Source organism: Nuphar pumila, chromosome 11 (genome assembly GCF_984573655.1).
Source record: "Nuphar pumila chromosome 11, dmNupPumi1.hap1.1, whole genome shotgun sequence".
Lineage (NCBI taxonomy): Eukaryota > Viridiplantae > Streptophyta > Magnoliopsida > Nymphaeales > Nymphaeaceae > Nuphar > Nuphar pumila.
Window position 1 is genome coordinate 56,736,384 of NC_143259.1, and position 24,069 is coordinate 56,760,452.

Below are 24,069 nucleotides of genomic sequence, written 5' to 3' on the forward strand. Positions count from 1 at the left end.
TCCTGTCATGCGGGCTAAAGCATTTCGGGGGTCTAGACCCTTGACATTGATCAAAAATTTCTTCTCCAATGGGTCTCCAGGCTGATCAACTGGTTCAGGTAATCCCATAATCTCTGAGAATTTGTCCATCAACAAAGTCATTTCCCCCCATGGGAACCAGAATGTACTAGTGTTCGGATTCTACCGTTCTGCCAGTGCGTGGATCAAATTATCCTTGATTGTCTGCTTTCCCACTGCGGATGCCAGTTCCAATCCACAATCGTCCAAATGGTCCGGAAACATGTGAGAGAAGTTCTTGAGCCATGAATAATACCACCGGGGAAGGAAGGATCTGGTGCTGAGAGTTCGATGTTCTAGAAGACCTTGTTGCACCTTGTAGGAGATGTGACCCTCAGGAAAGACTGAATCGAGTTGACTGGATGCCATCAGAATAGACTGGAAAACATGGAAAATTTGGAATAAGACTTAGGAAAATACAGGAATTTTGAAAAATTGCAGGCAAGATAAAAATAAAGTTGAAAGTTCGAGATCTAGAAGAAAGAAAGGATGGAAATCACCTGAAGTTTTGAAGAAAATAGAGGAGAATTTGGAAAATCGTCCAGGGTTTGAATAAAATAGAAAATTTTAGACAGTATATGGAAACAGATGGAAAAATTTAGGGATTTCTGAAAAATTGTGCAGTATTTTGGAAAGCTTGTAAAAAATGTAATAAAATGGAATAAAAGAAGCTAACATTCAATCACATCCTATACAATCAAGTATGCACATACAACATTCCCTAAAAGCTGACTCTAGATGCACAAGTTTTGAAATAGCTGTAGGACCTTAATCCTAACTCTAAGGTTCAGATCATCTGTGTCCAATCATGCTATGCCTATATACTCAAGCCAAGGCTCGATGTACGTGGCATAAAATCAATTTCTCCGGTTCTAGGTTCAAGTTTCCCAACATCCTTGAGCACCTGCCGATATACGTTAGACTATGGCCCTTGGTACGTGGCAGGGGGGTTTTCACCCAAATAGGTGGCCCAGTTGTGAGGCTTTGTCCCGAACTATGGTTCTGGAAGAAAGCCTAGCAACGTGAAGACCGGGTAAAAGTAGGTGGGGTGGTTTTTTTGAAAACATGATCACATGCAAGAAAATCAGAAGGCTCTAAAACCTACAGAGATAGAGATTTTAAAATTTTTGAAGAAGCAAACATTGTTTTCAATCAAACCTAGATTGAGGAGTGTTGTATTAGACCTAAGTCTATGTGAGCATGAATAATTCTGCTTAATATTGTCCTACCAAACCATACTTAGTCTACATGGAATCCATGTCAGCTGGGTTCAAGTCTAGGCTCCTAGGTTCACATGATATCATGAAATAAAAGCTGACATTCCATGGAACACGATTTTGACAATTTGAACTAAGTTAAGCACATAATTGATCAGGCGAAGACAGGTCCCATCACGGTCGCCAAACCTGTTATCATCGCAAAATTTTTACTTTTGCGAGTCAAACTGACCTTTGAAAAAAAAATTGAAAATAACTCGCCCCTGTTTTAAAATGCGGGATAATTCCGAAGAATGGGACTCGCCTATCGGTACGAGGTTTAACCGTTCCTGACGCCTTTACCAGGGGTAATAGAACCAAGGATCAATTGTATGCTTAACTTTGCTCAATTTGTCTAAATCATGTTCTATTTCCTAAATGCACAAAGAATCAGGCATGTGCTATGATTTTCTGAAAATGCATATTTGAAAACATGATGTTTGCTTTGAGATTTGAAAATATTTGGAGATTCTTGAAAAATATAACACTTGGAAAATCGTGAATCATGGTTGAGATATTGTATCTGAGAAAGTGAAAATCGATTTCTGAAGAATCTAGAGGTTTTGTGAAATTCGATTTTGAGAAATGTGAAATAACTTTGAAAAACTTGATTTCTTTGAATTCAAACTTTGAAATTGAAAATATAACTTAGAATATCGAATTTGGAACTTGGGAAATACTTGAAATATCATTGGCAAATCAATATTTTGAGAAAAATGATTTTTTTGAATAAGACTTAGAAAAATTTGAGAAAACTGATTTCTCTGAATTGAAATTGAAATTTGTAAATGCATGAATTGAATGAATATGGATTTGAAATACTTGATTTTGAGGAATTGAGGAAATCCTTTTTGTATTTTTGAGAAATGCGGTGCATTTTTGAAGTTAGCCTAAGAGTGTAGGCTGAATGTGGCTAATACAAATATTACAAATCTGGGTCTCATTCGTATTCTGACTATGGCCATAAATACAAATTCCACCAAGTTTGTCAACTCCATAAGAGCTAGTGCATGTTCCATTCGTGTAGACCATAGTGAATTGGTAAAAATATGCATGAATTGACATACATAGCAGTTATATATCAAAGTTTAAAATTATATGCAATGCATCCTATTCTATGCAGGAATTGAAATTCTTATTCCAAAATTAATTACAATTTACATCACTAATCAAATTTAAATACAGGAAATAAAGGAAAATAAAGTCTTCAATATTCCTGCAAAACTAGAAAAACTGGTTAGTGAAAATATGTTGGTTTTTCTAGATTTATCCAGCAATATCTAGAAATTACTGGATTTTACTAGATATAAGCCTTTTTCATGATTACTTGATATAAACTTAATAAAATATGAAATAAAATAGAATAAATATGAAAATGGAATTTGAGATTTCGAAATTAGGGTCAAAATGACCAAAATACCCCTGATAGCAAGACTATGGCCTTGAAATCAGGGTTTTCAGAAAGATATTTTATAAAAATGCAACTTTTAAAATCCAAATAAGAATAAATTGAACTAAGTATGATGTGAAATGATTAAAAGTATGAAAATTAGGGTTTTGGAATTTCAAAAATTAGGTCAAATGACCAAATTACCCCTGATAGCAAGACTATGGCCTTGAAATCAGGGTTTTCTGAAATAGATTTTGATAAAACTTGAGATTTATAATAGGAATAAACACAAAATCAAACATGAAACACCCTAATATAATTCTAAACATGAACAAACCCTAAAAATATGAAATTACACACGAAAATCAAGAAATATTCCAAATATCATGATTTTGGATCTTTCAGGTACCCTATTTTGCAATTTGATCTATTCAGACATCAAATGAATTTTAAATTTCATGAAAATTGGCACAGACACTTATTATAACCCTAAACGCAGATTGCAAATGCAAAAATATTTTTTTGACATTATTTTAATCCAAAAATTGCATTAACAACCTAAAATAAGCTACTTTTTAACCTAGGTCACAAATCAGTTTCCGAGTTAGACCCAAATCAGGGGTCAATCTTCCATGAAAACTTCTGCATTTTTACATAGGCAAACTAGACATAAAAACAGAGGTTTTCCTATTTACAGATCGTAAAAAGCATCTCCGGTTAGGGAGAAATTTGTCCAGCAATCTGAACTAAAATCTAACAAATCTAACAGGGGTTAAAACAGCTACTTCAGATTTAAAATACATAAATAAAAAACAAACTTAATAAAAAATTTCTGAAATTTTAGCAGTAAATAGTAGACAGAAAAATAATGAAACTTTATTTTTACAGATCATGAATCAGATCTGTGGTTTGAGATCTATGGTTATTACAAGTCTGATTAGGGTTTTGGTAAACCCTAACGAGTTTTAAATTTAAAATTTGACTCTCTGTCAGAGGAAAAATACTAAACAGAAGCAAAAAATTACCACCATTTCAAAGTATATAGATCATCTCAACATGAATCCACAGCACTTTACGGATCTCAAATCGGATATAGGATGAGAAAAATATCATAACAACAAGTTACCTCTTGAATTTAAATAACGATTTTAAAGATTGAAAATCCTGATTTGATGTCTGATTTTTCTGATAGGGTTGCCGAATCCCAAAACCTCTGATTTTTTTACAGTGGTTCAATCACATATGCATGTATCACGTATAAACAAATCAAGAATTAACAATAAATATTTCAATCTGAAACAGCATGCTCTTTCATGTTCTAAACTAAAAACACACAGAAATTTGATAAAATCTAATAAATCATGCTTTAACTAATTAAAATAATAAAAAAAAATACCAAACAGCAAAACGAAATTAATTTCTATGCTAAAACACATGTAATAAACATAAATAAGTAAAAATAAATAAATAAACACAGGCAATCATTAGCTGAAATTTGATTTTACCTCTAAAACCATGGATTTAACCCATTAAAAGGGTAAATCTCATGATTTATTGGTTAATAACATGAAATCGATACAATATTTGATTCTAACGGATTTGAATCCCTGTAAACACCATGAAACAGAGTTAGATCACTTTCTTGAACCTCTCTTGAGGTTCTTGGACTTAAATCCATGGTTTAATCCATGGAATAGATGGTATTAATGGCTAAAAATGATTTAAAACTATTAAAAACATTAAATAAAAGCTAAAAAAAAAATACCTTGAGGTGGCTGCAATGGAGGAAGGGATGGAGAGGAGAGAGAAGATCCAAGAATCCAAGGAGAGAGAGTTGTGAAAATCGTCCCCCTATAGCTCGCTATTTATAAAAAAAAATTAGGTTTAAAAATTGGGAATTTTGAATTTTTTGGACTCTAACAAGGGGGGGCGATTTTGGGGTGGAGTTACCTAACTACCCCTAGCCTAGATTATCCTAATTACTTCCTAATTAACCCCTAACTAATTCTAAAAAAAACCCAAATGTGGTGCCACTTGGCACTTTTCCACATTTGGTTTTTAAAGTTTTAAAAAACCTCTAAAAACACTAGTTTAAAAACCAAACTTTAAAAATAAATTTTGACTCTTCTAAACTTCTAAAACTAACCAAAACACTGACTAAGACTAAGCTAACCCTGACTTTCTCAAATGTGGCGCCACCTCAAGTGGGCCCTACTTGAGTTTTTAAAGAAATGACTTTAAAACTTGAAATTGAGGGAGTTCTCAAAAGATTTTCAAAAGTAAACTTGAAATTCAAAGTTTTGAAATGACATAGAGTTACAACTGAGTTAGAACTCCTCTGGATGTTGCGCCAACTGAGTGGACTGACACCAGGTTTTGAGAAATTTGAAATAAACACTGAAAATACCTTTAAAAAGGGGTTAAAATCAATAATTAAAATTCAAAATCTTTGAAAAATAGAGTTTCAAGCGAACTGGAACTCCGGGTTAGAGTCCTGGATTTTTAGGACTCTGAGATTTTGGGTTTTAAAAGCCTATTGAAGGGATTTTTGAAAAGACTTTATAAAAAATGATGACATAAGTCAGAAAATACTGTCAGGGTTAGACTCCTAACTCGATCAGAACTCTGAAATAGAGTCCTGAATTAACTGGACTCTACAAAATGAACTAATTTTTGAAAATAAATAGAAATAAATGAAAATGGAATAAAAACAGACTTCAAAACAGACTCCTGATTGGACTAGGACTCCGGGACAGAGTTCTGATCGGACTAAAACTCTAGATTTTTTGGTATTTTTCTGAAAAACAAATGAAAGAACTTGTAAAAACAGTGAAAACAATAACAAATATTGGAATAAAACAGAGTTCTGATTCAACTGAGACTCTAAGGACAGTCCTGATTGAACTAGGACTCTCAGATTTTAGGATTTTCTGAGAAAACAAATGAGAGAATTTTGAAAAACAGTTAAAAACAAGATGAAATCAAAGTTTTGGTTCAGAGTCCTGATCTGATTAGGACTCTGAGAAAGAGTCCTGATTCGATCAGAACTCTAAGAATTTTGGCTTTCTGATAAGCAAATGATGAAATTTGGGCAAAGCTTTTGAAAACCAGTGAAAATGAAGTGAGAAAATCTATTTTGGATAGAGTCCTACTTCGATCAGGACTCTGGGGTAGAGTCATGATTTGATCAGGACTCTGAGATAAAATCTCAGAATTTTGAAATTCTTTGATAAAAGTGTAATAGTTTTGGTAGATTGAAAGATTTCTGAAAGATTCTTTCAAAATTGAAATCAGGATCAGAGTCCTGATCCAACTAGGACTCTCTGAATAGAGTCCTGTTTTGACTAAAACTCTAAGCTTCTGACTCATTTTGAAAGATTTTGAAAGATTTGATTGAAAATGGATAAAATAGTTGTAAAAGATTAGAGTCCTGATCCGATTAAAACTCTGAAGAAGAGTCCTGATCCGACTAGACTCTTGAAGAAGAGTCTTGATCCAACTAGGACTCTGAATTTTTGGCTAAAATGGAGGAAATGGACAAGGGATATGACTATAAATGGTTTAAAATCAGAATGGTGTTTTGAAACAGTTCAAAAAGATGAAAATACAGAGTCCTGATCCAACTAGGACTCTAAAATTTTTGAAATTTTTGATAAATAAAGGAATCCAGAAGCGACACCACCATAAATGGGCCTCATCTGACAATTGAAATCAATTGAAATTGAGTTTGAAATGAACCCAGATTGTTTTCTGAGAAAATACTTCAAAATATAAGGTCCTGGGGGTTGGCAAATGACATAATGTTGATTAAAAACCCAAGTTTTAAAATTAATTTTGAAAGAGAAGTTTTAAAAACCCAAGTCTGGATTAAATATTTTGAAAACAAGAGTGTTGGATCTTGAAAATGAGATGTAATGACATGTAATGCCATGCAATGCGATGAAATGGTATGCTGAATGCATGCAATGATATGCAATGACACATGAAATGTAAGCACTGGATAAGAGTGAAAATTTGGGGTGTTTACAAGGACAAACCGTCGTCGTTGGTTCAAGATCCGACATAGGATGTCAACATCGGTTCAGAAGATGATCTGAAAATCCTCAAAATCGGCTTTAGCTTAAGTTCAGATGAGAAGGAAAGGCTCATCTATTTTCTCAAACAGCATCAGGAAGTCTTTGCTTGGACTTATGAGGATATGCCAGGCTTAGATCCCAAGTTAGTCGAGCATCGTCTTGTGCTAAAACCAGATGTCAAGCCAATCAAGCAGAAACTGAGGAAAATGGATCCCCGAATGGCACCACAAGTTAAAGAAGGACTTGTGGAGTTGTTAAAAGCAGGATTCATTCGGACTATCGAATACCCAGACTAGTTGGCAAACATCGTGGTAGTTCCCAAAAAGAATGGCAAAGTCCGAATTTGTATTGACTTCAGAAATCTGAACAAAGCAACTCCAAAGGATGATTATCCACTCCCCAACATCGATCTTTTGATCGATAGCACGACAGGTCACGCCATGTTTTCCTTTATGAATGGGTACTCAGGCTATAATCAGATCAAATTGGCCGCTCGTGACCAATCAAAAACTTCCTTTACCATGCCTTAGGGTACTTTTTGCTACACAGTCTTGTCGTTTGGGCTCAAGAATGCTGGGGCAACCTATCAGAGAGCAATGGCAGTTATTTTTCATGACCAAATGCACAAGAACATGAATGCCTATGTGGATGACATCCTGGTCAAATCCAAAGAAGGAGAGAATCATCTTGATGCTCTCGGCCAAGTCTTTGAAAGACTTATTTTGTACAAGTTGAGACTCAACCCGCAGAAATGCATCTTCGAAGTAGAGTCAGGCAAACTACTTGGTTACATAATAAGCAAGAAAGGCATAGAAGTGGATCCTGCCAAGGCAAAGGCGATCATTGATATGCCACCTCCCACCAATCTTAAAGAACTGCGAAGCCTTCAATGTCGCATTCAGTCTATTCGACGCTTTATCTCTAATTTGGCCATGAGATGTGAACCCTTCAATCACTTGTTGAGGAAAGAGGTGAAATTTGAGTGGGGACCAGAATGTCAGCTCTCATTTGAGCGCATCAAGCAGTATCTTTTCAATCCTCCTGTTCTGAAGCCACCAGATCTAGGAAAGCCGCTACTCTTATATATTTCTGTCAACCATAATGCTTGTGGTGGATTTCTTGCGCAGTATGAGGAAGGCAGCCAGATAGAGCATGTCATCTACTACATAAGCAAGACTTTCATTGATTATGAGAAAAAATATTCTTAGATGTTGAAGACATGTCTAGCCTTGGTGTGGATGTGTCAGAAGCTGAGACATTATCTGTTAGCATCAGAAATTAAAATTTTATCAAGGCTCAATCCTCTCAAGTACATCCTTGAGCAGCCTTTCCTTACTGGAGGGATTGCAAAATGGCAGGTCCTCCTCATGCAGTATGACTTGGAGTATGTTTCTCAGAAGTCAGTCAAGGGTCAGTCCATCACAGATCAGTTGGCAGATTTTTCGTTGACAGAAGAGATCAAAGCGGAAGATGATTTTCATGATGATCGCATCTGCAGTGTTCAGGAGTCCCCAGTTTGGACCCTTTTCTTTGATGAAGCCAGGAACATGTCTGGTATAGGGATTGGGATCTTGGTGATCACTCTCGAAAAGGAGATGCTCCCTTATTCCCTCAAGTTGAACTTCCAATGTACTCACAATATGGCCGAGTATGAAGTTCTAATACAAGGCCTCAAAATTTTGCAAGACTTTGATGTCAAGAGAGTACACGCCTTCGGCGACTCATTGCTTGTTGTCAGTCAAGTTAACGCTGAATGGAAAGTCAAGGATTCAAAATTAATTCCCTATCAGAAGATTGCCTTAGCTCTCATAGGCAACTTTGAAGAATTTCAGCTCAACCATATCAAGAGGGAGTACAATCATATAGCAGATGGCCTAGCCTGACTGGGTTGCATTTTGTCTTTTAAAGACAGTGAATCCTGTCGTTCCTTTGAGATCGGCAGACTTGATCAACCTGCCTACAATCCAGCTGAGCAAGTGAACCAAGACGCTCAGAAAGAGAAGCCTTGGTACCAAGACATCAAAAACTTTATTGAAACCAACGAATTCCCAGCTGAAATGCCAAGAAAGGAGCAACGTGCAATTCAACGCATGTCGGCCCGTTATTTCATCCTCGCCGATACCCTTTACCGTCGTGGATTCAGTTCTGAGTATGCCAGATGCTTAGACAAGGATGAAGCCATGGAAGTTGTCCGAGCGGCACACGAAGGAATTTGTGGTGGTCATGTCGGTTACCAAACACTCGTCAAGCAAATTATTCGGGCGGGATATTACTGGAAAACCATGCAGCAGGATTGCCATCAATTTGTGAGGAAGTGCGTCAAATGTCAGATGCACGCACCTTCCATTCATGCACCAGCCGCATACTTGCAGTCTGTGGTTTCTCCATGGCCTTTTTCGATATGGGCCTTCGACGTGGTAGGCCCCATCGCTCCCTTGGCTTCTAATGGCCATAGATATTTCCTCGCAGCTACAGAATACTTCACCAAATGGGTCGAGGTTGTAACGCTGCAAACAGTGGAAGGCCGGCATGTAGTTTCTTTCATTCATAAGAATCTCCTTTGCCGCTTCGGCGTCCCACATGATATTGTGTCAGACAATGGCAGGCACTTCAAGAATGAAAGGATGAAGACCTTCTGCTCGAGGTTCAAGATTCATCACCATTTCTCGGCTCCTTATTATCCTCAAGGAAATGGACAGACAGAGGCCACCAATAAGAGTTTGATCCGCATTCGGGAAAGAACTGTGGAGATGGGCTGCGATTGACACGAGAAGATGCATGATGCACTCTGGGCATACTGAACCACCATTCGGACCCCAACCAACGCTACGCCTTCAGAACTTGTCTATGGGACCGAGGTGGTGCTACCTCTCCACGTTCAGAAGCCCGCACTCAAGTTTGCATCACTCATCGAACTTCCGCTTGATCAGTATCAGCAGCAGAGGTTGGTACAACTTGATCTGTTAGATGAGAAAAGGCTCAAGGCAGCAGAGCACGCTCAGGCCTATCGTCAGAAGATAGCTCGGCACTACGCCAAATTAGTTATTGAGAGAAGATTCTGAGTCAATGATCTTGTGCTCAGATCGACAGCTCATCTCAAGCATCGGCCAAAGGGCAAGTGGTCACCCAATTGGGAAGGCCCTTATATGGTTAAGGAGGTGCTGCCTCGCAATTCCTATCGTCTGATCAACGCAGATGGGGTGGAACTGCCCGATCCTATTAATGCTTTACATTTGAAGAGATTTTACACTTAAATTATTCATTATAAACCTTTTGTACTCTTCAAAAGTCCTTTTCAATAAAACGATAATCTTCTATTGAATTCCCACATTTTTCTCCCTGATACTAGGGCATTTTATTTTGATCTATACTTGTCTTCCTTTGTCATATGCAGGCAGGATCAGACAAATCTTTTTCTAAAAATCTTATCAACTTTTCGGTTAATCTTGTTATCTTTATTAAATTACATTCATTCCATTCTTCAATTTAATCAAGCCTTCATCAATTTATTGTCAATTTTATCAATTTTGTCAAGTTTTATCAAGTTTTATCAATTTTATTCCTTTATTTTTAACCCCTTTAGGTTAAGGGATAAACCTAATGCCTCATTTCAATGAGGTATTTCCCTTTCAGGTTAAGGGACAAAAACTTGAACCTCGTCCTGCGAGGCCCCTTTATTTTCTTTCAAAACAGAGGATAATTCTAAATCCCTCTATCATCAATTTTTCCTTGAATTTCTGTCGATTTCTACTAAATCTTTATTGTCAATTTCAATAATTTATTCCCTTTATCAATCCTCTTATCTTTTTCAATTGCTATCAATCTTTTTAGACTTTGTCGAATTCTCTTCAGGATCAGGGATAGTCCTGGAAATCATCACAAACAGAATTCAGATCTTAGGCCACCTTGGGCCAAGGACCTTGAATAAACTTGTCATCCTCATCGTCGGAATCTATTCATGCTTTTTGTCAATCCTTCTGAAACCCGACTTTTGGGAAGGAGCTATTTCCCTCCCGTCTGAGTTCCGACTCAGGCCGTGTTTTCATTTTATTTTATTTTTGGAAAAATCGGGTTCTGACTCGGATTTTCTCTTTTGTACATTCTTATTTCTAAAGTTCCAGGTTCCGACTCAGACTTCCTTTGGATCGGATACTCGTATTGGAACCAATTGCTACGTTGAGAATTCGAGTTCTCAAACTCGATTCTCATTCGTTCTTTTTATCTTTATTTTTAAAAACCAGGTTCCGACTCAGATCTTCTCTTTTATACATTCTTATTTCTGAAGTTCCAGGTTCCGACTCAGACTTCCTTTTGGATCCGATACTCGTATTGGAACCAATTGCTACATCGGGAATTCGAGTTCTTAAACTCGATTCTCATTCATTCTTTTTATCTTTATTTATGAAAAAATGGGTTCCGACTCGGATTTTCCCATTTGTATATTCTTATTTCTGAAGCTTCAAGTTCCGACTCGAACTTCCTTTTGGATCCAATGCTCCTATTGAAACCAATCGTTGCATCAAGAATTCGAGTTCTCAAACTCGATTCTCATTCATTCTTCTATTTTTGAAAAACTGGGTTCCGACTCGGATTTTCCCTATTTTTATATTCTCATTTCGGGAACTTCGAGTTCCGACTCGGACCTCCTTTTAGATCCAATGCTCATGTTGGAACCAATTGTGATGTCGAGAATTCGAGTTCTTAAACTTGATTCTCATTCATTCTTTTTATCTTTATTTTTGAAAACCGGGTTCCGACTCAGATTTTTTCTTTTCGCATATTCTTATTTTTGAAGTTCCGGGTTCCGACTCAAACTTCTTTTTGGATCCGATGCCCGTATTGGAACCGATTGTTACGTCAAGAATTCGAGTTCTCAAAACCCGATTCTTACTCATTCTTTTATTTTGAAGAACCGGGTTCCGACTCGGATTTTTGCTCTTTGTATATTCTTATTTTCTCGAGTTCCGACTCAAATTTCCCTTGTCGATCCAATGCTCGCATTGGACCAAAATTTCTCCTTGCCGTTCCCTTTCAGATTAAGGGACAAAAACCTGAACTTCCCCTTCAGGATAAGGGATAATCCTGAAACACCGACAATCATTATCGCTTAAAATTCTCAAGTATCTTCGAATGTCGGTCTCATTTTCAACTCTCCATTCGAAAACCAGTGCTCGTATTGGTATGCATTTTTTGAAAACCCAATGCTCGTGCTGGTGTGCATTTTCGAAACCCAACGCTCATACTAGGGCATTTTCAAAATCCAGTGCTGGTGTGTTTTTTAAAACTCAGTGCTCGTGCTGGTACATCTTCAAATCCAGTGCTCATGCTGGTATATCTAGCGCTCGTGCTAGTATCAGGGTGACTGATCAGTTAGCCCTCCAGGTTCAGTCTTTGTACTAACCAATCATCAACAATTCAAGCTCTAAATTCTTAATTTCAACCTTCGGGTTACCCTTTTTGTCAGAAAATCAATCTTTTTCTCTTGCGAAGGACCCTCCTCAGAGAGAGTTCGAGGGAGCTCATTCCTTTTGCATGCAACCATCTTTTCTTTCGCAAGAACCCTCTTCTAGAAAGAGTTTGAAGGGACTCATTTTCTTTGCGAATAGTTTGCAAAACAACAACCAACTTTACACAAAATAACCCTTTTTCCAGGGAGAGCTTCGACGGAAGCCCACTTCTTTTTGTGGCCCTTGTTTTCTCATCTTTTGGCCAACCCCTTCACAGAGAACCCTCTTCTAGGGAGAGTGTGATGGACTCGTTCCTCTGTGATACTTTTTCAACTTTGTTTTTTGGCCACCTTTCCATAAGAGAAGCCTAGAGATAGGGAGTTTTGACGAAAACTTAATTTCTCTTCGAAAGTTCTGTTTTGCAAAACACCTCCTCTTTGGGGAAGAGAGGAGTATTTCCAACTTCTCATTCAGGTAAGGGCTAAGCCTGAGTCTCTCTTTTTGGGGAAAAAAGAGAGGAGAATGTTGTCATGGAAGTGTCGATTCGATATCAAGTAATTTCTTTCATCAAGGATTTCTTGAATACTTTGCCAATTTGCTATCAAAACCATTGTTGATCTCAAAGTTTTTATCATATAAAGAATTATCTCAAACTACCTTTAGTATTATTTCCAAAAGAGCAAGACTTTTGCGAAATAAGAACTGAATTCAACCTTTTTCTATTGGTCAACCAAGAGGATGAAGAAAAATCTTTGATATGATCGACAAAGAAAAAAATCAATGATGTTGAAAAGCCATAAGTGAATTGATATTGATCATAGCTATGGAACATTCTTAAAGATCGTTCTTTTGGCAGTAAGACAGTGGAAATATCCTGGGCAGTAAGAAGAACCTACCCAACTGTGATCATCGCAAAAAATTTTCTCTCTTATGGTTTCTCTCTCTTCCTTCTCTTTTTCCTTTTCTAACCTCTATTTTCCTCCTTTTTGAGGGGAAAAATAAAAAAACAGAAAAGAAGAGAGAAGAGAAAATAAAAGAAGAGAAGAAGAGGAACTCTTTTGCGGGGTCTCACTTGACCTTGATTTGAAAATATTTAGAAAATTACTTGCCTCCGTTTTGAAATATATTGCGGGAAAATGGAGAGACGGGATTCGCTCGTCGGTACGAGGTTCGACCGTTCCTGGCGCCTTTACCAGAGGTAATCGAACCAAGGATCGAATTTATGCCTTTTGCTTTGCCTAAATATTATCTAAGGATTTATCCTAAGTCTAAATGCACAAAGAATCATGCTTGTGCAATGCAAAAGATGTATGCTCTTTTGAAAATGGTTTTTGGAAATCTTCAAGTGTTCAGAGATGAACTTGATAATGGAGTGAAGAAATGATTGAATTTAACTTAGAACTTTGAGATAGATCAGAAAAGATATATGAAGTTCTAAGTCTTTGAAATAATCAGAGTTGGAAGAATAAATCTTGATTTTGAGAAAGAATGATTTGAAGATGAGATGAAAGGAAATGAAGTTTCAAAGTCAGAAATGGACTTTGAGTTTGAATTTAAACATGGATTTAAGAGAAGGAAATGAAATTTGAAGAGATATTGAATTCTAGACTTAAATTTTGAAATCAGGATGGATTTGAGAAATCCAAATGGTTTTTAAGAATAGAAATGGATTTAGGAAGTTCAGATGAGATCTGAAAATGGAATTTGGATTTGAAATTTGGGAATCATGGTAGATTTGGATTTGAAGTCTGAATCCTAAATGGAATTTGGATCTGAAGCCTGAGATCCAAGATAGAGTTGGACTCTGGACCCTAAGATGGATTTTGGATCTGAAGTCTGAGATCCAAAGTGGAACTGGGTTCTGGATCCTAGAATGGAATTTGGATCTGAAGTCTGAGATCCCAAGTGGAAGTTGGATTCTGGATCCTAAAATGGAATTGGATCCAAGGTTTGGAATCCAAGATGTAATTTGGATCTGGAGTCTAAGATCCAAAAGTAGAATTGTATTTAGAAAACTGGATCCAAGTTGAGATTACGATCTGACTTTAGATTTGAATTCTGAAAGTCCAAATGGGATTTTTGAAGATGGATCTGGGTTTTGAAAACCCAGATTAAACTTAAAACTTAGAAAAAAATTTGAATTTGGAATCAATCTCAAAATTTGATTTTTGAAGGTAAATAAACTTGATTATGAATTTGAAATCAGAAGATAAATCAGAGGGTTTAAAGTTTAAATTGAACTTTGAAAATGGATTTGAATTAAAATTTGAATTTGGGATATACAAATGAATTTCAAAGTCAAATTAGACTTCGAATTTAAGGTTAGAATCTGAAAATGATATTTGAATTTACAAGAGTAGAAAATTGATTTGAGAAGTAAAGAAGATATCTGAAGGAAATCACTTGGATTTATGAAAAAGAATTTTGAAAATATGATGTAATTCTATCCTAAATGATGAATGAATTTAAAGAATTTTGAATTTGGATTTTGAAAATCATATTTCATTCTTTATATGAATTGAAATAAGATTGAAAATATAATACATCCTTGACTATGGTCATTGAATGTATTATATAATGATCTATATTTAAATTAAGGTGAAGAATAAAACATATTTTGTGCTTTTATAGAGTTTGAAATGAAATTAACTCTCAATATACCCTGACTATGGCCATTGGTATATATTTTGAGCCAATTTTAAGTTAAACTCTAATAAAAGAAGGAAATATTTGAAAATATGATGATTTTTCAAGAGGATCCAGTGTGGATCCAATGTTATTTTATAAAAGATAAAAATCCTAAGTTTTTTTTACATCCTGACTATGGCCATTGATGTAAATCATCAACTTAGGGTTAATTACCTCTTATGAAATGGTGTATGTGCCATTCGTGTTCTCATTCGTGAATTTTTTAAAATAAAGGAGAAAATGTGAGAACAAGTGATTCATGATATTTATAATGCTCATTCATTCTATCTAAAGCAGAAAATGTAAATTTTCATTAAGATCTAACTATTACAATACACCAAAATTGAATTTACAACTCCCAATGATGATATCTTCCACATATTCCCTGCAAAACACTTGATTAGTATGATCATAGAGGAAATTTGCATATATCGTATGGATATCAATGGTAAAAGTTAGGATGTCAAGATATAAATAGTGAAAAAGATGGAGAAATGACATTATATACCTATATATGTACATGCATGCCTAGATATACGTATATATACATATATATATATATGGCATACACTCAATGTAGGTAGATGAGGATGGGCTGTGAATGTATTACTACAAGAGGTACAGCTCAGAATGTACTGGAGTGTGGCAGATGAGCTACTGTATCAGCAGTGGAAATGGATAACAGTAAGTAGAAATGAAAATGGGGGAAGTAAATATGGCAATGGTTGTTGGGGGACATGCTTAGGTGACACTGACACATGTGGTGGCATGCTTTAAAAACAAAGTTTTTAGCTGGAAGCGCCTCTCTAAAATATGATTTACACGGCCTTTTGTCATGCTAAACGATGCTAACTGTCACAGCTAACAGGTATTCTTGAGCTATCATTAGCCAAAACTAGACTTGATAATATCCAACGAACTTGGAGTGAATCAGTCAACCATATTACAATGACAAAGGCAGTCACTTGGTCCACCAGAGAAGGAAGTCTTTTCTGTGATTGATCTTCTTCTGTAATTCTGTCCATTTCTTTCCTAGAATCAGCAGGATGATGCTCGAAATATTCAGGATAGGAATCCGCTTGACCTCCACCATCAATAGCAAATGACGACTGACTAGCAATACATAGGTTCTTTTGGTGGAGAAGCACAAGTGCCAGTTTCATCCCCCACAAGAAGTTCCTAACAGAGGGTGAAGTGCGAACGCGTGCAATATAAAGCCACAGAAGTTCATGGAAAGTTTTGACTTTATAGGATCCCAGCAACTGTATCTCTTTTGTGCATAAATTTGCGACTGATTTGGCAAGCAAACCCACAATAATGACTGTCCATTTCCTATAACTAGCCAATCCAAAGCAGTGATATTATTATCAAAGTCAATTTTATCCTCTAAAATAAAACATCCATCCTCTGCAACATTAATTGAATCCCAGATATGGAGGCAAGTGCAAGCATCTGGACTACTTATATTAACTGTTGCGGTCTTACCACTACCATTAGACAAGGATATCAGATTAATCGGGCCATCGTGAACTCTAAACATACCAACAAGCTTTTGAGGAAAGTATAGCAACTCAGTAAGTGAAGTGAAAGAATCTGAGTTATCAAGTAAGTACCTTATATAACTTCAGGCTTGCATTAGAGCAACCAGTTATCGTATGATATATGGAAGCGCCATCCCCACACCCAACAAGACAATCCCCACTTTGTGGGACAGCTAGCGTTGATGCACCATCACAGACAACAACAACACTTGTAATAATATCACTGTCATTAACACAGACCCACATCAATGCAATAATTTGCACCAGAAAATGCAAATTTATATGTACACACTTTATCAGATGTGATAGTTCCAAGGCAACTACCAACCAAACCATATGAATGAACAACAAATCTCCATGACAGGGTCTGAAAACTGCCCATCTATACCACTATCAACAAGAAGCTAGCACGTGCACCATTGTTTGAATGGATGGAAGGTAAAGCAGACATATGGATATGGTCAGGGCCTTCTTTGACGCTGTGACTAGGGAATGGAATAGTGCATATTCTCTGATGTTCAAAGCAAGTATTGTTAGTTAAACTAATGATAAAACAATCAATTCTTTAAGCATGCCCAACAAGGAGGAGCATGTTACGATTCAAAAGCAATGGTCCCCAAGCCAATATTGAGTATTTGATACCCAAGCAATCATCATGACCAAAGATTCAACCTAGACAATTCCAAGCAGGTTGAAACAGGGTTGGCTTGCTAAGATGAAATTTTGGACCTGTAGACAAACACCACGCTAAAAATGTATCCACTAGAATCTGATGCCTTATTCCCCATGATATGGTTAAATCAAACACGGGATTTGCAAACCAAATTTTCTTATAACTTCTGTCATCACACAAGAGAGGAGATCATTGAAAAATAAAAGAAATATTAACAACCACTCAATTATTAACACAGAAGTGGAACTTGTGGAAACTTTTCAGTAGTTTCACAGTTGGCCCTCTGGTTGCCATGATTAAATTCAAACAAAAGAATTTCCATATTTCCCTTGTTGGACCTGGGACTTGCATCCAGACAAATCTCTTCCTGGATGACCTTGAACCAGGTGAGATTACCTTTCACCACAAACACACATAGCTCACGTGATTACAAGGATAGCATTGCTCAAAAAAAGACCGATGAACTGATATTAAGAGTAGTGATTTGATGCCAATGCAGCACATGTAAATAAAAGAAGACAATTTTTTTTTTTTTTAGATTGATCACTGTGTCAAAGAATGCACATGATGTTGCTTTATATCTTACCAAATGAAGATGGAATCGGCTTTCTTCAGTCCAGCCCTGCTGGTGAACTATTGTCCCAGATTATTCTGATCTCAGGAAACCGAGGGTCTTGGGATATTTAAAATGAGTAGTCAATAAGATGTGGGAATGTTCGGATAAAACTAAACAGCGGCGTCGCAGGTGCTGCAGAATGTTACTCGAAGAGGGAAAACATTGATGCTACAAACTTGACGTTAGCTGACCAAAAATGCATTATAGAATAAGAAACACGGTGATGACCTTAAGATGAGTCGTCAACTATGCAGAGATCGAAAACAAGGGATGAAGGAATCATCGAGTGACTAAAATGTTAAAATACAAAGTAAAACAAAAAGAAACATACGAACAACATTCATAAACAGAAATATGGTAAAAAAAAAGGGGAAAACAATTAATCTGATAATGTCAAAGCCAAGAATGGTCACAACCAGACGATTGTGAAAAGAAATACAGAAGGAAGACAAAAGATAAAGCTATGTCAGAATGGAGTGTTCCGATTACTTTTGCATAGGATGGATTGAAATCGCCATAAGCAATCCAAAACCATCCTTGATGCGTCAATGATGTTGAAAGCAGGAAAGAGGAAAAAAAGAAAAGAAAAGAAAAGAAAATTAAACTATAAATATGCATTACAAACCATGAAGATCAAAGAAATTTATGAACGATGAAAAGAAAGAAAAAAGAAAAAGAATGAATGAATGGCAATTTACCTCTATTTTGCAGAAATCTGGAAGAGAGAGGGGAGCTTTTACCTTGATTCTGCTACAATGACAGTCGGCCTCCTTCAGTCAGATGGGAGAAAACCGGAGAACTTAGAAGAAATAGAAGGAAAAGAAAGAAGTAAAAGGGGAAGGGTGAAAAGCGGATTGGGGGATCGAGAGGGGATTGTGGATGAAAATGGATGACAGTGGAGAGGTAGGAGACGGATTGTAATGGAGAATGTGAGAGGGTGAAACTGAATGCCCGATTCCTCTGTGCACTCCCCTCTTTAAAGAAGGAGAGGAGCGTTCGAGAGAGAGGAGTCAGTTGAAGATCAATGGTGGAGAGAGATCCCCGAGTGATCAAAGGCGCGAATGAAAGGTGGCCATTTGCAATTTTTTCAAATTCCAAAGAGGGGCCTCCTTTTAAGAAATTTTTTGAAAAGTGGTTTTAAAATGAGGTTTCTAGCAAAGTTCAACTCTTTCAAGCTTTAAAACCATTTGTTTTCCTTATATTTTTCCATTTTTTTTTATTTTTGTGTTATTTTTTCATTTTTTTGTATTTTTGGAATAAAAATCTAAGATTTTACGAGAAAACAAAGATAAAACACTAATTTTTTGTATTTTTTTGAGAAATATTTACAAAAGTGTTTTTCCGAGAATTTCAGACCATTTTGGGGAAATTTCTTCAGAAGAATGGGTTTGGACCCGAGTTTTGAGAAAATGTTTGAGTTTTAAAACTCGAATCGTGAAATACAACGCGATGGATCCAAACGGATGGCAAATGGACTGTTCGAGCTATTTAAAAACTAATTTTGATATTTTTTGTAATTTTAATTTAAAAGTTGGATAATGAGACTCAAATTTGGATCTAGACAATGGATCCGGATCTAAAATCAAGTCAGACATATAAAATGAATTTAATTTCAGTAAAACTTGAGAAATGAACTGGAATTTAGATTTAAAAGTGACTCAATTGCTCAGAAAATGATATCAGGGGCAAAAAAGGAATATTTAAAAGATTTTGAAAAATTTGGGGTGTTCACAGATGCCCCTCTTTGCTACTAAGCCAGTTGAAAGTCGAGCTTAGTGGCAAAGATAACACTCCAAATTTTGAAAATGCCCCAGTCAGCAGATCTAAACTGGGTGTGGAAGAATTTATCTGAAAGACATGGTTTTTCAAGCTTAAAACCTTATCCTGAATGGTCCTGGGGGGGACGAAATCCTCGACAATGACATGACTAAATGGTAGAAATGAGGAAATCATGATGGGACTTTAAGGATCCCGAAATGATGAGAGATAAGAATTTTGATCAAGTCTCATGGGTGAGACAAAATCAGCTTTTCAGAATGACTTAGGTTTAGCCCTTAACCTGGATGGGACGAATATATCTCAAAATAACCTGAATGGGGAGAGGAATATGAGTAGACTTTGATGGGACATTTTGGAAAATGCCTCATGAGATGAAGCTCAAGTAGGATCCGGTCCTAGATGGATATACAAAGCATGGATTCCTTGATGGGAAGAACCATGATGTGACTGGAACAAAACACCTTGTCGAAACGAGGGAAACTCGTTGGAACGAGATTCAGGTTTAACCAAAACCTGAAAAAAGGAAGATACCTCGAGGGGCGAGGTTCAGGCTTGACCCTTATCCTGAAGGGGACGACCAAATGGAATCCTCGAACAAAGAAACCATGATGAGACATTCGGAGTTTGGACGAACAAATCCAAAAGGGGTTTGCGAAAGGAGAAAATGGGGTTCCCTAAAGCTTTGAAAATTGGATGATCTTGGGCGTCTCATGGCTGAGACTAAAATAGCTTTTGAATTAAATGACCTCTCGCAGAAAGTACAGGTTTAACCCTTAACCTGAGTGGGTACAACCATATGGAATTTCTCGAAACTGTGATGGGATAGGAGAGATACTTCAACTGAATGAGGCAACTCTTCTTCGAATGTGAGAGAAAATAAGGAGATGTGAGGCAATTCTTTCGAAAAATAAATGATGAATAAGGTAACAGGAGTTGAATCTTTCGATGGTGTGAAAGATAATAAGGCGATCCTTTTAGTAAGGAGAAGAAGAATCTCTTGACAAGGCGAAAGATGGAACAAGGCGATTCTTTTGACAGGAGAAGGCAAATCTTTCGATCAACGCGAAAGATGAGGTGAGCAATCCTTTTAGAAAGGAGAAGGTGAAAATGAAATATGAAGATGGTAATCCTTTTAGTAAGGGAAAGGCAAAATGTGAAACATGAAGATGGCAATCCTTTTAGCAAGAAGAAGGCAAAATATGAAATATGAAGATGACAATCCTTTTAACAAGGAGAAGGCAAAATGTGAAATATGAAGATGGCAATCTTTTTAATAAGGGAAAGGCAAAATGTGAAACATGAAGATGGCAATCCTTTTAGCAAGAAGAAGGCAAAATGTGAAATATGAAGATGGCAATCCTTTTAACAAGGAGAAGGCAAAATGTGAAATATGAAGATGGCAATCCTTTTAACAAGGAGAAGGCAAAATGTGAAATATGAAGATGGCAATCCTTTTAACAAGGAGAAGGCAAAATGTGAAATATGAAGATGGCAATCCTTTTAACAAGAAGAAGGCAAATCTTTCGATCAAAGAGAATCTTTCGATCAAAGCGAAAGATGGAGTAGGCAATCCTTTTATCAAGGAGAAGGTGAATCTTTCGATCAAAGCGAAAGATGGAGAAGGCGATCATTTTATCAAGGAGAAGGCAATCCTTTTATCAAGGAGAAGGCGAATCTTTCGATCAAAGCGAAAGACGGAGAAGGTGATCCTTTTATCAAGGAGAAGGCAAATCTTTTGACAACGCAAAAGATGGAGAAGACGATCCTTTTATCAAGGAGAAGGCAAATCTTTCGATCAAAGCGAAAGACGGAGAAGGCAATCCTTTTATCAAGGAAAAGGTGAATCCTTCGATCAAAGCGAAGGATGGAAAAGGCAATCCTTTTATCAAGGAGAAAGACAAATCTTTCGATCAAAGCGAAAGATGGAGAAGGTAATCCTTTTGACAAGGAGAAGACGGATCTCTCAACAAAGCGAAAGACTAATAAGGCGACTCTTATAAAAGAGAGGAAGGCAATTCTTTCGACTATACGAAAGAAGAAAAAGGCAACACCAAGATGTATCAAAACAAATATCAAGTTTTTATTTCTTATCAGGAAAGCTGAAAAATATTGCCAAAGTGATAAAATTGTAGTTGTTTCAAGGTAATTAAAGGTAAGCAATTTTGAAAGATGTTCCCTCTTCCACCTAGAGTATTACTCCCAACTGAGTTAACTCTATAGAATCCAGAATCAAAGTCAAATTATTGTCATTGGTTTTCTTCAAGGAAGCTATCAATTTCCTTGATATGAAAAGAGAGGAAATATTCTTAGCTTTATAAAAGCATTTGAATGAAAAGATATTGATAGGAGAATTTCACATTGATAAAGAAGATTCTAGGCAGTTTGGGCAGTTTGATATCTTGGGCATTTTCCCATGATGATCTTTTTGCACTCTTTTGAGTCATGAGGCTTTCTTGGGCTTTTACATCATCCTTCATTTTGGAGATGTCCTGACTTTTCTCTCTCTTTCGAGGAAGGGTACGTTGCAAACTCCTTCATCTTGGAGATGCTCCGATCCTTCTTTTTCTTTCTCAGGAATTAGGCTTGATGACATCGGTTCTAAAAGGTCTTTAGATGATGACAGAAATCAAATATCTTTTAGGGTTTGTTGGTAGGTTCATCACACTCGCCTTCATCTCGACGGTGATCTGAACTTTCCCTGGAAGAATTCTTCACAAACTCCTTCATCTTGGAGATGATCCAAATCTTCTTTGGCCCCGGGGATCTAACTCGCATATTCGTCTTCATCTTGACGACAATTGAGAGATCTCTTTTGCGGATATTTGATTGCAGCTCAAATGACTGAGGAGATATGGATTGGGTAGGTCCTTTTTACTGCCCAGGATATTTCCACTGTCTTACTACCGGAGAATAATCTTTAAGAATGTGCCATAGCTATGATCAATATCAGCTCATTTATGGCTTTTCAACGTCATTGAATTTTCCTTTGCCAGTCATATCAAAGATTTTTTTCTTCATCCGCTTGGTTGACCAACAGAAAATTTGAAGTTTGATCCTTTCTTCACAAAAGCTTCACCGTTTTGGAAGGAATACTAAGAAGATTTGAGGAAATTCTTTATGTAATAAAAGTTTGAGATCAACAACTATTTTATGGCAATTTGGCAAGATATTCCTGAAATCCTTGATGACGAAACTTTGCTTAACATCGAGTTTTGATATATCAGTGGGATTCTGGGGAAGAATCCAACATGAGGCTGAATTCTGAAGGTAAATATAAATTTAAAGTTCTGAAGGCAAGCTTGGCATAAAATCCTTTAGACGGTAAGTGTTATCATCGCAAAATTTTTACTTTTTGTGAGTTAAACAGACCTTTGAAAAAGATTTTGAAAATAACTCGCCTCTGTTTTAAAATGCGGGATAATTCCGAAGAATGGGACTCGCCTGTCGGTACGAGGTTCAACCGTTCCTGGCGCCTTTACCAGAGGTAATTGAACCAAGGATCAATTGTGTGTTTAGCTTTGCTCAACTTGTCTAAATCATGTTCTATTTCCTAAATGCACAAAGAATCAGGCATGTGCTATGAATTTCTAAAAATGCATATTTGAAAACATGATGTTTGATTTGAATATTGGAAAATATTTGGAGAATTCTTGGAAAAGATATCACTTGAAAATCGTGAATCATGATTGAGATGTTGTATTTGAGAAAGTGAAAATCGATTTCTGAAGAATCTAGAGGTTTTTGTGAAAATCGATTTTGAGAAATGTGAAATAGCTTTGGAAAACTTGATTTCTTTGAATTTAAATTTTGAAATTGAAAATATAACTTAGAAAATCAGGATTTTGAACTTAGTAAATGCTTGAAATATCATTGGAAAATCAATGTTTTGAGAAAATCGATTTTTGAATAAGACTTAGAAAAATTTTGAGAAAATTGATTTTTCTGAATTGAAATTGAAATTTGTAAATGCATGAATTGAATGAATATGGATTTGAAATACTTGATTTTGAGGAATTGAGGAAATCCTTTTTGTATTTTTTTGAGAAATGCAGTGCATTTTTGAAGTTAGCCTAAGAGTGTAGGCTGAATGTGGCTAATACGAAGATTACAAATCTCGGTATCATTCGTATTCTGACTATGGCCATAAATACAAATTCCACCGAGTTTGTCAACTCCATAAGAGCTAGTGCACGTGTCATTCATGTAGACCATAGTGAATTGGTAAAAATATGCATGAATTGGCATACATAGCAGTTATATATCAAAGCTTAAAACTATATGCAATGCATCCTATTCTATGCAGGAAATGTAAACTCTTATTCCAAAGTTAATTACAATTTACATCACTAATCAAATTTAAATACAAGAAATAAAGGAAAATAAAGTCTTCAATGTTTCTGCAAAACTAGAAAAACTGGTTAATGAAGATATGTTGGCTTTTCTAGATTTATCCAGCAATATCTGGAAATTGCTGGATTTTGCTAGATATAAGCCTTTTTCCATGATTCCCTTAAATTAAAATGATGAAATATGAAATAAAATTGAA